General features: G+C 36.9%; 1 protein-coding gene across 6 annotated transcripts in view; it reads right to left on the reverse strand.

The window, feature by feature from the left end:
• The window catches only part of LOC137287499 (arrestin domain-containing protein 2-like), a 76,061-nt gene extending 62,116 nt beyond the window's left edge, over positions 1-13,945 (reverse strand). For 2 of the 6 annotated variants that reach the window (XM_067819835.1, XM_067819837.1), the window contains exons 1-2: positions 13,869-13,902; positions 13,502-13,592 (exon numbers count right to left, since the gene is read on the reverse strand). The gene's annotated coding sequence lies outside the window, so the exon portion shown is untranslated. Of the gene's footprint in view, positions 1-12,024; positions 12,047-13,501; positions 13,593-13,868 lie in introns of all 6 variants that reach the window. The other 4 variants (XM_067819832.1, XM_067819834.1, XM_067819833.1 and 1 more) reach the window with 3 other exon arrangements.
• Positions 13,946-14,305: the final 360 nt, after the last annotated feature.

Consider the following 14,305-nt stretch of genomic DNA (forward strand, 5'->3'; position numbering starts at 1 on the left):
AATTCTCTATTCAATTATCTGCTACTAAACCATACCAAATAATGCTCTTATAAAATGATACATTGATCCATTCGTATGTCTAATTTGTGAACTACAGTAACCATCCAGTGCAAAATGTGTCCTTAATTGTGAATATTACCATTTTTTTTATTAAAAAAAAAAAGTTTGTAACTTTAATGTGTCCAGCAATACCATTATTCAAAGGAATAAAGAACCCACAAGTAATTGGAAAAGAAAAACAACATATAAGAGTTTTCATTTGTCTAACGGATAAAACTGAAAAAAAGTCGTGTTTTGCAAATTGTATTTTGGTCGTTGATAATACAAAGACAAGACAAGTGTTGGAGAATACAAAGGCCAGTGTTTGAACATACTACAAAGGACATAAAAACAGGGCCATTCTGCATCACTGCTCTTTAGTAGCCCTCTGAAGAACCATTTTTCTGTGGTTATTGGATCAGTCTCTTCCTTGGTGACACTTTATTAGCTTGCTAGCAGAACCTGGAATTAACTCTCAGCCAGGAGAGACAGCAGAAAAAACATTAGGGAATATGATTTTGACAATTAATCCCCATCCCTCTCCCTCAATTTGTCTGTGACAATTGCTGTGCCTTCGAATGCAGAACCATTAAGCTGAATGAGCTGCCATTAACCTCGGTTCCACGGAGGTGACAAGCAGGGCATATATGTGGTTCTTGTTGCATCTACAATATTACATTTACATAGGCAGGTCGACAACTGAATAACGAAATGCGATCTCATTTCATTAAATGATTTTACTTTCATGCTGTCTGCTAGGAAGTTCCTTGACTCAATGGAAATTTCCACTGGGTGACTTTGACATTCGTAAACATGAGACCACTTGAATACACGCAGCAGAATGTTCAATGTTGAGGTTTGTTTGGCTGTTGGCAATAGTGTGGGTTATGATATTCTGAATATGGAATATTTGTGAGAACCTAATACTATGAACAGGCTTATCGGCTTTAATGAAAGTCAATACAGTAATTACCAAAACATTAAATCCAAAAAGAATCATGAATCTGAAGAAATCACACATCCTCCAAACTTCATTAGCATTTCAGTGAGTGAGTTTGCCTTAATGCTCTGTTTTGAGGTACACCTACAAAATACCAGATACCTACCAGCCATATTTTTCAGTATCACATCACTCTAACCCTAACCCTAATGTCAACCCTAAGTGTAAACCTTACCTTAACTACAACCCTAAGTAAGGTGCTTTCAGAGATTAGGTGGAAAGTATCTAGTATTCTGTAGTCTCGCTTGTTTTGAGCTTAGTATTTCGACTAATAAACAAGGAAAGCCTAATGTGATGCAGAGATAAGCACTATACTGATGGATTCAGTAAGGATGGTCCACATCCTAATAGACCAAGAATTGTGGCATGTCGTGAGTTATTCCCCACCTACATGTCTTACACTACATTATCTCAGTAGGTGTTTCTTTCTTCAACCACCACATCGCATGCTTGCTACAGTTTCCTCCTCTGAAGTTGAACTATGGTTTCCAAATTACTCAGTTGTTTTTTCAACAGTTGACTGTTTAAAGCACTCTGTTGAATGACTAAAAGGGCTCAATTGTATGACTGAAAGGTCTCTACTGTGGCTGAAAGGTCTCAATTGTATGACTGAAACGTCTCTACTGTGACGGAAAGGTCTCAACTGTATGACTGAAAGGTCTATAATGTATGCTGGAATTCAGCTGTGCAGTGGCAACAAACAAATGGTAACTGTTTGATACTAATTGGTTAAGTGAAAGATGCTGCTGAACAAGCAGGACACCTGGTGTCATCACAGATAAATACTTTCACTACTCCTTTGACTCTGATTTGACCAATGATTATGTTTCTGCAGATGCTGAAGTCTTATTACACAGCATTGATACTTTATACATAGTTCATAGGCACAGCACAAGATTCCTTGTTTGTACATAAAAAAATATTTCATTGTTATGACTATCCTGTTGAGTGTTTAAAATGAGTATGCATATTATTTGCAAAATACATTACAAGTTACATTTTTTAAGTTTATCTGATATAGTTTAGACCTACAGGAATTCTAAATTATTACATCATATGCCATAATTGTTCAGCTCAAGTAAATCTTCACAAACTTTCAAAGCAGAATTCTGTCAGTTTTACCATGTCCACAGCACACATATTACTGAAAACTAGTCCTGTTATGATTTGCTTGTCTATTCAATGAATCGTACTGTAGACCTTAATGAATAACGTTCACTATTCATGGCGCCTAGAATAAAATATTGACAAATAATTTTATGAATGTTTTACTTGGAACTAGCATCTGAGTGAGCTACTCAAAATGCAATAGAATAACTTTGACATTGTTCCATGGCCCTCCAAGGCACTGTTCGTGATGTATTGCTCTTTTACTTCACTACAAGTGTGACAACCTTACCAAATATACAAATATATAGAGATGACACAACTTTAAGGATGATCACTTCATTATTTTAACAATCGTGACTTTTTGCTGTAGGTCTCAGAACCTATAGAAGTTGATCATCCACAAAGTTGTGTTATTTCTATATCAGCCGCTTCTATAACAACAGTCAAGTCAATAAAAAATTATATGACATATTTGTTAGTCCTTGATATTATACATAAAATATTACTGAATAAATATTCATATTCATTACTATGCATTCATAACACTTATCATAGTCCTCTTACAGAATATTCACTGAAGTCCTTCTAGAGACCACACTGATATACAAGAGCATTCTGGGAGATATCACATTATGGCTACATGAGCTGTAATGATGCCATAACAAGGCTGAAACATTACCTGAAACAGAGCCGTGCTTTTGAGATTTCATAAAGACTGGTGCCATTGTTGTAAATGTCCTAACACACTTCCTTGTACTCCTCATAGAGAACAAACAGCACAATTAATCCAGAGTCTACATAAAACAAGGCACTATTTACACAATGACTTACTACCTTGGAAGGATGTATGTGATATTTCAGACATAGCTGAGTCATGTCCAAACTAAGAGGCGCTTACTTGATTACTCCCTTGCATGCAAGGTAATGATGTATGCCTATTAATACACGTAATGATACCAAAAATACAATGCGGATATCAATTCATCAATGGAATTCCAGTTTCCCTGTCACTTAATGAGGATTGGTGGTTAGTGGGACAGTAATTGAGCTTCATGATTGCAAAACAAAGCTGCATAGATCATGAATACAATAGGCCATGTACTGATACATTATTGGGCTCACGAACACAATCAAGGGCAGTCTGTGACATGCTGGCCGAATAAACCTTCTCACAAAATAAACCACTTAGCAGTCAGATTTACACTAAAAGTGTGCATGTGAAATCATGACTTGTGTGTGTTGCCATATATATATTCAGAAAATTTGGGGGTGACCGATTATTACTTAAACAAAGCACTGAACAACTTTTATTAATCCAAGGTGATGAAGATATGTCATTATCCCTTTCCTATATAGCAATATGGGCATGAATGAGTGAGTCTGTGGGCAAAGATTTAAAATCACATTGGCAACATTTCAGTCATAACGTAACCATAAACAAGTAATAATTTTACAATACGTAATGGTACATTTTTAGAAACCTGTCAGCGAAACGCAATAAAACCAACAAGAAAATCACAGCTATGGATAAAAAACCAGTATGTAACGCTAAAACAGTTAATTTTACAGAATACAACACAATATAGAAACAGGCAACATATGGTGATATACTGCATATTGCCAACCACTAAAGCTCAATCACCATACCATGGACCATGGGGACTTAGAGTATATTTGCTTCCTGCATGGACCCTGGCTGGATTTTACGAAATCCCTTCAGCTATTATCAGACAATCTATCCATACATGAAAATGTCATATGTACTGCTGTTAAAAAGGTAGTAAGTATATATTGACTTTCAGAGTTTGGGGACTTACATAGACTTTGTCGTGAAAAAATACACACATTGTCCTTGGATTCATAGGGCTTGATTTAAGAAATTTGATATAATTTGTACCAAAAAATTTGGTTTGAAGTCGCTCATTGATTGGTATCCACACCCACCCACTCCTGCCTTATGTCTAATGTCAATCATTAATTAGTAACCACACCCACCCACTCCCATTTTGTCTTAAGCCAATCATTGATTAGCAATTACCCCCAGGTCACCTCCTTTCTTCTGATGGTATATCAAGAATTGATTGTGACTATCTCAACCAATATTTGTTGTTTCAGTGTATGCACTGATTAATAACTACTTCATTGTGTTCTTCCATTTCCCTGTAGTGTGGTAACATGCATATAACAAATGCAGGGTTAACATTCATGCAAAAACTATATATGAGCCAAAAGGGAAGTGAAATCATAATTATTTCCATTATATGAAGTAAGGAATGTGTTCAATGACGAAGAACTTACCCATTGGCATCTTCAACAGATTTATACGCAACCTGACTGAGAGCATATTTGGATCAATAGGAGACACATGGAATGAATTGTCAGTTTTGTGACTTTCCAAACTGGTTGTCGGTGCACCAAAAGCCGAGCATGCCTGATGATCTCAAACCCTTGTTATTCTGGTCTCGATTCCAATTAAGTACATGTGTGAATGAGGGAATGACTGCTTAATGATGCATCAGCAAGGTTATCAGAAAGCGTGTGACAGAAATAGTTTGTGGCATTTCTGATAGATTTGTATTAAATACAAACATATCAAAATGCAAATGTTTGCAAATATTCACTTCTTCTTAAATGTTACATCCCCTCACTCCACTTGAAGTCAGCACTTGATATGCATGACTTTCCACTACCAAGTTCACATATGGTCTGGTCCACAGGTTATCTGCTGACCAAGAGATCAAGGTGCTCCTCAACTGGGATGTGAGAAGCAGCTGTTGAAGCACCTGGCTCCCCCTGTCCATGCTATCTTACCTTTATCTAGACTGTGTTAGAGTTTATATCCTGCCAATAGGATATCTCACTTGGAAATATACAGATTAGTCATTAGACTTGCCTGTAAATGGTAAACAGGCAATAAGACCAGTTGATGTTTGACTATACACGTCTAACCTATCAGTAACGATTAGCTTATATATAAAAATAATGAATGAGTGAGTTTTGCATTATTTTTTAGCAATATTCCCACAATATCATGCCATGGGACACCAGAAATGGGCTTCACATCCCCATGTGGGGAATCAAATCTGGGTGTTCAGTGTGATCAGCATACACTTGAACCACATGGCTACTCCACCATCCCCACATCATTATGATAATATGATAATTTGTCAATAGTTATCAAACACATACATACAACTTAACTTGATATAATTATCTCAATAGCAGTTACAGATTATTTAAATTTTAGTTTATTCAGTCAGGAAATGATGACCAAAATAGTAATTCTATATGTTCCAAACCTCACAAATTCCTTGAACTCCCAATGTTTACAAGTTATCATAAAAAGAAGCTCATATCTGTTTTTTAATTGAAAATCAAATCAGAGCAAAATGGAGACTGATACCGTCTGAAAGATAAATCTCACATTTCAAATATTCCCTTGCCACTTCCGTCAAAATGTGATAATGCATTTAGCAAGTACAATTGACCAATTAGAGATGTACCACTGAGAGATTTAAGCCTCTTACAACTCTCAGTAGCCTTGGACAGACTTCATCCAAATCTTCACTAATTGTCTAGCAAACACCATCGAGTCATGACCTTTACATTTCATGGCAATTACTATAGCCAGTTGAGCTGCAACCTGCATTCAGTGTTAGCTTTTGGATCTACCTGGGAAGCATCATGCCAAGATGTGGCATTTCTATCAAAACCAGGCCTCTGAACTTTCCCCAATACAGGGCATGTAAACACTGATGCCATGCTGGACATAGGTAGAAGTATCAGAGATAATAAAACCTTGTCAGTGTTCTTCCTGTAGGACTTATGTTTTACCATGCCAATACCTAAAGCTGCTCTGTGTGAAATATATTATAATCACATCAATGTAATATCAAAGTGACTTCTAACTTTCATTTAAGAACTACTGAGAAAATACTATATCAACAATTGGAGCCATTATAGGATACATTCGCAACACTAACCCAACCCACCTCGGCCCTAACCCCTTGATTATCAGAGAGAAAATACTGATGGAATAAGATAAACATGGTGGTAAAATAGCTACATAATTAAGTGGCAAACTTTTTCTATAATTGCACCCAACAATTTAATGTGACATATTGTTAAGTCCATGCAAAATTGCAATGACCATCCAAGAACAGAACCATAACTTTAAACAAGCATGATCCACCACCCTATGGAAGTACATGATGCATGCGTGGTTTACCATGTCCAGGAATATAGCTCTGTACGTACATGGTGCATTCCATGCTGGTCACAAGACACAACTAATGGGATCAGGTGGTCAGGCTTACGGACATGTACTATGGGCTTGTTGATGCTTGTCACTTCCCAAATGAGTAGATCACTAAGGAGTCTATCACTGGGTTACAGTGAGACCCCAGTTATCCGTGCACATTTGTTTTTGTGTAATTTGTCTGGATAACTGAATAGCTGGATATCAGGATTTCTGTCATCCATGCTTTGCAGTTGAGATGGTAGCATACACTTCTGGGTTAAGATCATTTCCAAAAAGAATGGTAATTTTGATTTGCCAATTACAATTCACTCACTGTGAGATAGGCCAACTAATCACCACTAACACCCTGCTGATCTGTCATTAATCCGGATTAGCAAATCTTGCCTCGTATCAAAACATGTGGGACATTCGTGCTTCACTTCACACAATAAGTGAAAGATCAAAACTTGCAGATAAGTAAGTCATTCTTATGTTGATATAGCTGAATATCAGTCATAGACAGTCACTTTCATAAGGTAAGAGATTTGTATATTTACGACAATCGACCAAGAGAGGTTTCCGGATATTCGGGGTCCAGGTATTCCACGTCTCATTGTATCTGGTCTGACCATTCAAACACTAATGCCATACAGCTGGAATACTATCAAGTCTTTACAAAGAGCCAATGGAACAAAGAGAAAAGGAGACAAAATGACATATATCACATTGCACATATAATATACATTCTGCCTTTCACATTGATCATACACTAATAGGAAACTACAGAAATTTTCCAAAATGCATGTCGTCAGAGAAACCTTTACACTTTATATATATATATGGTTCAGTCAGGGTTATCATTTAACTTACTTTGCTATATGGCTGCAAGCAAATGATGTGCAAGGATTTGGGGTGAGCAAGAATCAGGTTATATGCTGCTTTCTGCAATATATAGCAATATTATTGCCCATCAAAACTGGGTTGCAAACATTTTATCCATGTGGACAGTCAAACCGGGATCATTGGAAGACGAGTGAACACTAGGCTACCAAACCACCCTATCGGGTTTGCAGTAAGGTAAATTCATTGTCCGCTGGTATTCAACTTATGTGGGTTGACAAGTGGAATATACACCCATAGTATTTGTTTTTCATATCAAGCTGAAAGTTGCTGACAACCTGTTATTTTCATATTAAACTTAACACATGGAACATAAATATGATATGAGATAAAAGTTATTTCATCTTTACTGCTGAAATTAAGTGATAATAACAACATAATTTCCGTTCACTGTATCCATTAAATGGTTAGTGCAGTACCCAGGTAAGGTAAAGCACTAAAACATTCCTCAGCTTGTGTTCCATGTTACTGTATGTGATCAAACAAGACACCAATCTTCAAAATGCTCTCACCGCTTCAAATAGTTTGCGCTGAAGTGTGGGAACTTTTGATTTAATCATTTCAGGAGCCATTTGAGACAAATTGGAAAAGATAATATGCATTTAGAAGCATACAACTATTTCAACTCATACCTATCTAAAATAAAAGAAAAAGAATTTTCGTAGTATTTGTAAAACAGAAATAATTTACTTCTACGTATATAGCTGAGATATCCAGCTTTTCATACTGGCTGTCATCTGATTACATGATAAACCACAGTGAATAGCATCATGTCACAAACTATGAGCAACAACTCAGCATCCTAATGCTTCAATCTGCCATACTTAGAGAAACCAGTCCCAAGTTAGATGTTATTGTCACACACAGATATTTCACTGAAGGTATTTGTTGTGAAGTGAGTGAGGGAGGGAGTATACTTTTATGCCGCATTCAGCAATGTTCAAACAGCAATCTGTGAATAATCAAGACTGGACCAGTTATTCCAGTGATCAACAACATGAGCATAAGTCTATGCGATTGGGATACAACGATGAGTCTGACCACCCAATCCTGTTAATGTTCGCTTATGACAAGCATGGTTTGCGGAAGGCCAGTTACAACCCGGATCTTCACAGGTATTGTTTGTTGTGAAGGAAGTCAAAATGATACTTTCACTTGAACATTTCAGGTGAAGGTTTGAGAAAGTCCAGGAGGTTCATCTACCCTATAACACCATACATAGTAACATAATATTACAGTTGTTTGACATAGGTCTTAAAACAATTAAACGTGGACGACCCATATATACTGACATTACAAAAATTGATGTACTCAAATGGGACACATGCTCATGCCTCATGCTGCTAGTCAACTCTTACAAGGAGCATAGGCTGGACAGTTTGATATCTGGAACTGTACAGATACTGACCAATTCATTGTCTCTGGGTAAACCTTAGCTTGAAGGTATCTCACATCTCACATGCACATATCTAACGTGTAAAACTTTTCTTGGATTGAAATATGTGCATGACAACACCTAGATAAGTAACAGAAATTATTACTATGTCTTTGCAAAATTTCCGTCACACCAATCAACCAGGACTTTTTTCTTTAAACATCCATAAACCAAGCTACGAAAAACAGATCTGACCAAAAGAAAAATGTCTGTTCTGAGTGAACAGCTAGTGTCATAACAAGCATTCGCCTCATTTGTGAGCCGATGTTATGCCTGCCCATGCAATTACAATGCTGATGAAACCTAGCAGCATGGGTATGGTACTCAACCGTTGATCTTAATCATGGCAAATCATACACACAACATCACAGTTCTGCAATTCCACAATATTATGTTCACATTATGGTTACACCTATTTGTTCTGCACTTTTATGTCTGATCAAATTTGTGGGCAGGGCCCCTGGTTGGGTAAGACACCCAAATGAGTCTGCAGTGTTATATCCCTTCAGCATGCCAGAGGCTATTATTGGGTTCCTACTTCTTTCAGATTATGTTCCTAGGTCAGCAGGATAGCCATGTTAACAACCGAGACTTGTTTTCCTAGTGTCGCATCATGATACTGCTGGATCAATGGTAAAAAGCAGCATAAAACCCCAATCACTCACTCACTCAGTACTTCATGTTTCCATCCAGATAAAGCTAACATGCTGTAATGTAACTGGAATACTGCAGTACCAATCCAATCCAATTATACTGAAATATTTGTATCATTTTCAAAATTACAGCTAAATGCCAGGATAGTAATAGTATTTTTAACAAAAAATTTTCTGGAAGAACTTCCAGTATCGTGCAGCCAAAGGACAATCCAAATAAACAACAGAACCATTGAATTCATGATGCGTACTCTGTCCAGATAATATGTCAAAATGGGGAATTTTGAGCGGAAAAATGACAAAAGAAATTTTCATCACATACCTGGAATACTGAGTACTTTTATGCAGAGAAGGAACGAATGAGTAGACTGTACTGACCAGTAGCATGCCTGGAGTCAGGATGTGGTCAAATCCTAGCATCATCTCATTCAACAGCTGCTGCACTGACAACAAGTAAACACCTGTTGGTACACCAGACAGTAACTCCTGAACTGACACCAGGTGCACAAATGCTGTATGTTTTATCGCTACAAATCAATACCATTTCACATTTGGCTGCACACAAATATACACACAATTATGTCCCTGACAGCTTTGTTAAGTAAAAGTATTGCTACAAAGTATACCTAACATTTATAAAAGAAAATAATTATGTCAGTGACATATTTTAATATTCTTAGCACATGCTCCCTGTCTTTCGACACTCAGGCCTGTAGCTCTAAGCAAAACAAACTTCATTTGTTCCTTGACCTTCTGATACGAGAGTGAGTGAGTGAGTGAGTGAGTGAGTGAGTGAGTGAGTGAGTGAGTGAGTGAGTGAGTGAGTGAACAGTATTTCAGTGACAATTAAGGAGCTGACAAACAGAAACGCAGTTCAGGCAAACTAGGATTCAGTAGAGTACTTGTGATTATGACATGTATATGATTAAAACATTAAAGCTCAAAATATTCATAAAAGTGTAACTAGAATTTACCATTAGAGTTACCATTTTAAAGAGTGCACCAATACTGAAAAAGTTCCTTACAACACAAAAAAATATTTCCTGATGCTGAAAGTGCAGACAATATATAGTCTAGTCTGCAATGTAATCCATGTGCAAATTATTTTCACACATTATTTACAGCTGAAATCAAAATCCAAGAAATATATGCTGTGCAGTACATGAGATGTATAACAATGTAAACCATGACTTGACATGAGAATTTTTTTTATTTTTGAAATAAGATAAATATAACTGTCCTAGTTTGTTGAAATGTTTCAAGGGCTGGCATCATTCCGACTCCCCTCCAAGCAGAAGGAGGTAAACACAGAATGAACTGATTGATGAGGCTAACATTATTGAAATGATGCATGCAGTTTTCCATCATCAGGCTATTGTTAGAGGTATTGGTTGCATGCCACATGTCTGTTGATTTTTTTATGACTGTTTTGCTTATTTACCCAGAGGTTTGCTGCGTAACATCGTAACAAACAGATTCTTAATTGCACACAGCATTTTGCATAGCAGAGTCCAGCCCTTTCATGTTTTGTAATACTTAAGATAAACAACTGTTTTTGTGGCTCCAAAGTGGCTTTGGAAATAACAGCATCTGAATTTTAACATGTTTTTCCTTACAAACAAAAGAAAAGCCTCACTGAAATATATACAAAACCTATTTTTTAAATTGTGACCTTACAAAAGTGTGTCTCTGTCTGTGTTTATTACTAAACTATTACTCAGAGTGAATATAAACTAAATCTATACTCACTTCCTTAATAAGGGCTGAACATGTATGATATTTCTTACAATATGACTGAAATAGACATGGCACTAACTGCATGTGCCCAAGGTCTACCTAGACTTTCAATGGGTCAAGGAGCATCTTTATACCAGGCAATTTATTTCAGGGTTCTTACAGAAATATGAATGTCCCATAAAGTTATGAAATGTTGGAGAGGACTCTACTGTAAACTTTGGAAATTACTTTAATTACATGGCCTCAATATATCTACTCAAGATAAAGGGATAATGAAAGTGCCAGTGCATCCCTAATGTTGCAAGATACATTTGGTTACAGTGGGACACACATGCCCCATGACTGACCACCAAGTGAATGAGTGAGTGAGTGAGTGTGTGGGTGGTTGGGTGAGTGAGTGAGTGAGGAACCAAAATTCAGGTCTTAGGCTTAATGAGTGAATGCTTTAACCACGGTGCAACCCTGCTGACCCTGTGGGTACAATGTGTGAGGCCCATTTTCTGGTGTCCCCCGCCGTAATATTGCTGGAATATTGCTAAAAGCGATGTAAAACCAAACTCACTCACCCCACTGACCCTGTATATGAAGGAAGTCTACTGTAACAGCAGGGAAATGAAATGAGTACACTTGACAACAAAGCCTTGAATTCATGCTGACCAATTTGAGAAGGAAGACAATAAATTCAAATTCAAGTAAGGAAAACAACTGATGCCAATGCTGAATTCATGTTGCTTCAGTCATGTTGCATAAAGCAGTGATTATTTTTTCAGATGATATGGATTTTTCAATACTTCCAGTGAACCTGTTACAAGTTGTCCATTATTTCTCATTTCTTGTGCATGGTTAATGATTTGAACAGTTACGAAAGCCTCTCAGGCAATTCACATACCCTTTTAGAGATTATACTTACCAAGACAGATGAAATAACTCTTCTGAGAAACACAAAAGACACAACTTCAAATACCCAGAAAATGTATTACCACACTGACATATTTCCAAAGAAGACAAGATCCTCTCCCAGAGAATGTATTATGCTGTATATATAAGCTTAATATTTGTTTCTTGCTTATTTGTTTCATGTTTAACTATGGAGTGAGCTATCTTTGATGAACTTTTAGAAAGTTTAAGCATACAGGAAGCAGTAGACTGTGTGTATACTGACTTAAAATTACCTCCATGTCCGTAGTTAAAAGCATTAGCCAATTCTAATTGCCCCATGAGGGGAAGACTGCTTGCTCCAGAAAATAAGTAATCAGTTTGTTCTGGTTTGCCAAGAGTCCTAAATTATATTACTCCAGTATTGCAACTGTGAGGCCTTGTGTAATGGTGTGTGAATCGGAAAACATGTTAAGCAGGTCTGCAGACTATTGTCTTTTGTAAACATGGGAAAAACATTAAACTGACTAAATATTCTTTAGGTCGACTTAAAAAGTATTAATATGTCTCAATGTTCAAGAAAATTATTGGTAATGTTAATTCAACATAGAAATATGTGCACAAACAGGCTATATTGTGGCTTCATACTGTAAGAAGAACCACACACAGGACTACTAACTGTACACAATGTTGCACACATTGTATGTCTATTGTCTGCACACCCTTTAACTAATTCATTATGTACAACATTGTTTCAAAAAACGAGATATTCAATGTGTGGGATATGAATAACCACATACCTAGGCAGAACGTTTTTTTAGCTTCTGTCAAGCATTTAGGTATGTAATGATGTATGTAATTTGTACAACATCATACGAAGAAATCACTTACAGATACTATCAATATATCTTGAGCTGTTACCATGGAAGCTACAATCGATAAATCTAAAGTAACTGTTGCAATGCTTTTAAAGCATTGTAGGAAAATGTTTTTTTTAAAGATGAATTACCACAATGTGTGCAAACTCTGCCAGCAACTGCAGAGAAGCAAGTGTTATTATAGTTTGTCTTCCCACCTACTTCTATAAGTATGAAAGACACAGTTACATTCACAGCCTTCATACCTAATGCTGTTCAGAATTTTGCATGGCAATTACATTACCGCAGGTGGTAACAACTCCATCAGACCACTGAGATGTCTGAGCCTGATTTTAGCAATGCACGTGCCTCAAAGATTAAAATATATTTCTAGCTTGGAAATGTTAGACTCCAGATACAAACGGGGATATATGAACTCAAAAATACATGCCACACCCCAAATGGCCTAGTTGTACAAGAAAAAACATAAACATGACCCTTTGCAGCCTAATGTCTGCCGTTGAAATAACAGTGTTATACATTTAAATGATATGACTTGTATAGATTAAATACTTATGCAAACGTGTAATGACACACACCAGCTGGCGTCTAGTTCAGTGTATTACTAGGAAAATAAACATATGTCAGACTTACGTTTTTCGAATGCCTGTCCAGCTCGCTTCCTATATATCTTGTCAAAATCTTCATCTGCTAAATCCGATCAAGAAGAATTCACATCGACAACCTGTTAGAAAGGAAGTAAAAACATTTAGTTCTCATTGCAATGCAAAAAATACGCTATAGTGACACACATACAAATCTGGAGCAGTTATTCTTTACCCGAAGACTGCTGAATCTGAGTTGTGTCGTCTGCTACATGTAAAACTGGAAGAAAAACTTCGTAATACAAGCAGACGACACGCTTCTAAATGGAAACGAATAGAACGTTGCACAAAATCGATAACTGCTCGCGTTCAATGCTTGTCAAGGCGTCAACCCTATAAGGAAATATATAATTTACCTGGAGGTGTTACGAAGTGCGCCCATACCATGGCGAGAGAGCGTCGCTACTGTTGGAAGCAGTATCACTTCCGGACTAGTATGAACTTTGACCGTGTTCGGGGGAAAAACACTCGTAGGGGAGATAACAAAATGATTAGTTTACTATAAATAACCCCACGGCTAATGAATGGATTGAGACGTACAGTGAGAATGGTTGTATCTGTTTCGTAATCTTAATAATGGAAGTGAATGTATTTTTTACAAACAACATAACACAAGCGTGCATAGGATTTTGACACAAAATCACGGTTGCAGAACCTATGACGTGACTTGGCCGAGGTCTCTCAGAAGGGCGGTGATTGGAGAGGTACCTCCTGTTAACCCTTCTCTGCATCTGATTGTGCATTTTGAACACCTCAGTTTGCTACCAATACATTTTAATCGTTCTTATATTGC

Source organism: Haliotis asinina, chromosome 6 (assembly GCF_037392515.1).
Source record: "Haliotis asinina isolate JCU_RB_2024 chromosome 6, JCU_Hal_asi_v2, whole genome shotgun sequence".
Lineage (NCBI taxonomy): Eukaryota > Metazoa > Mollusca > Gastropoda > Lepetellida > Haliotidae > Haliotis > Haliotis asinina.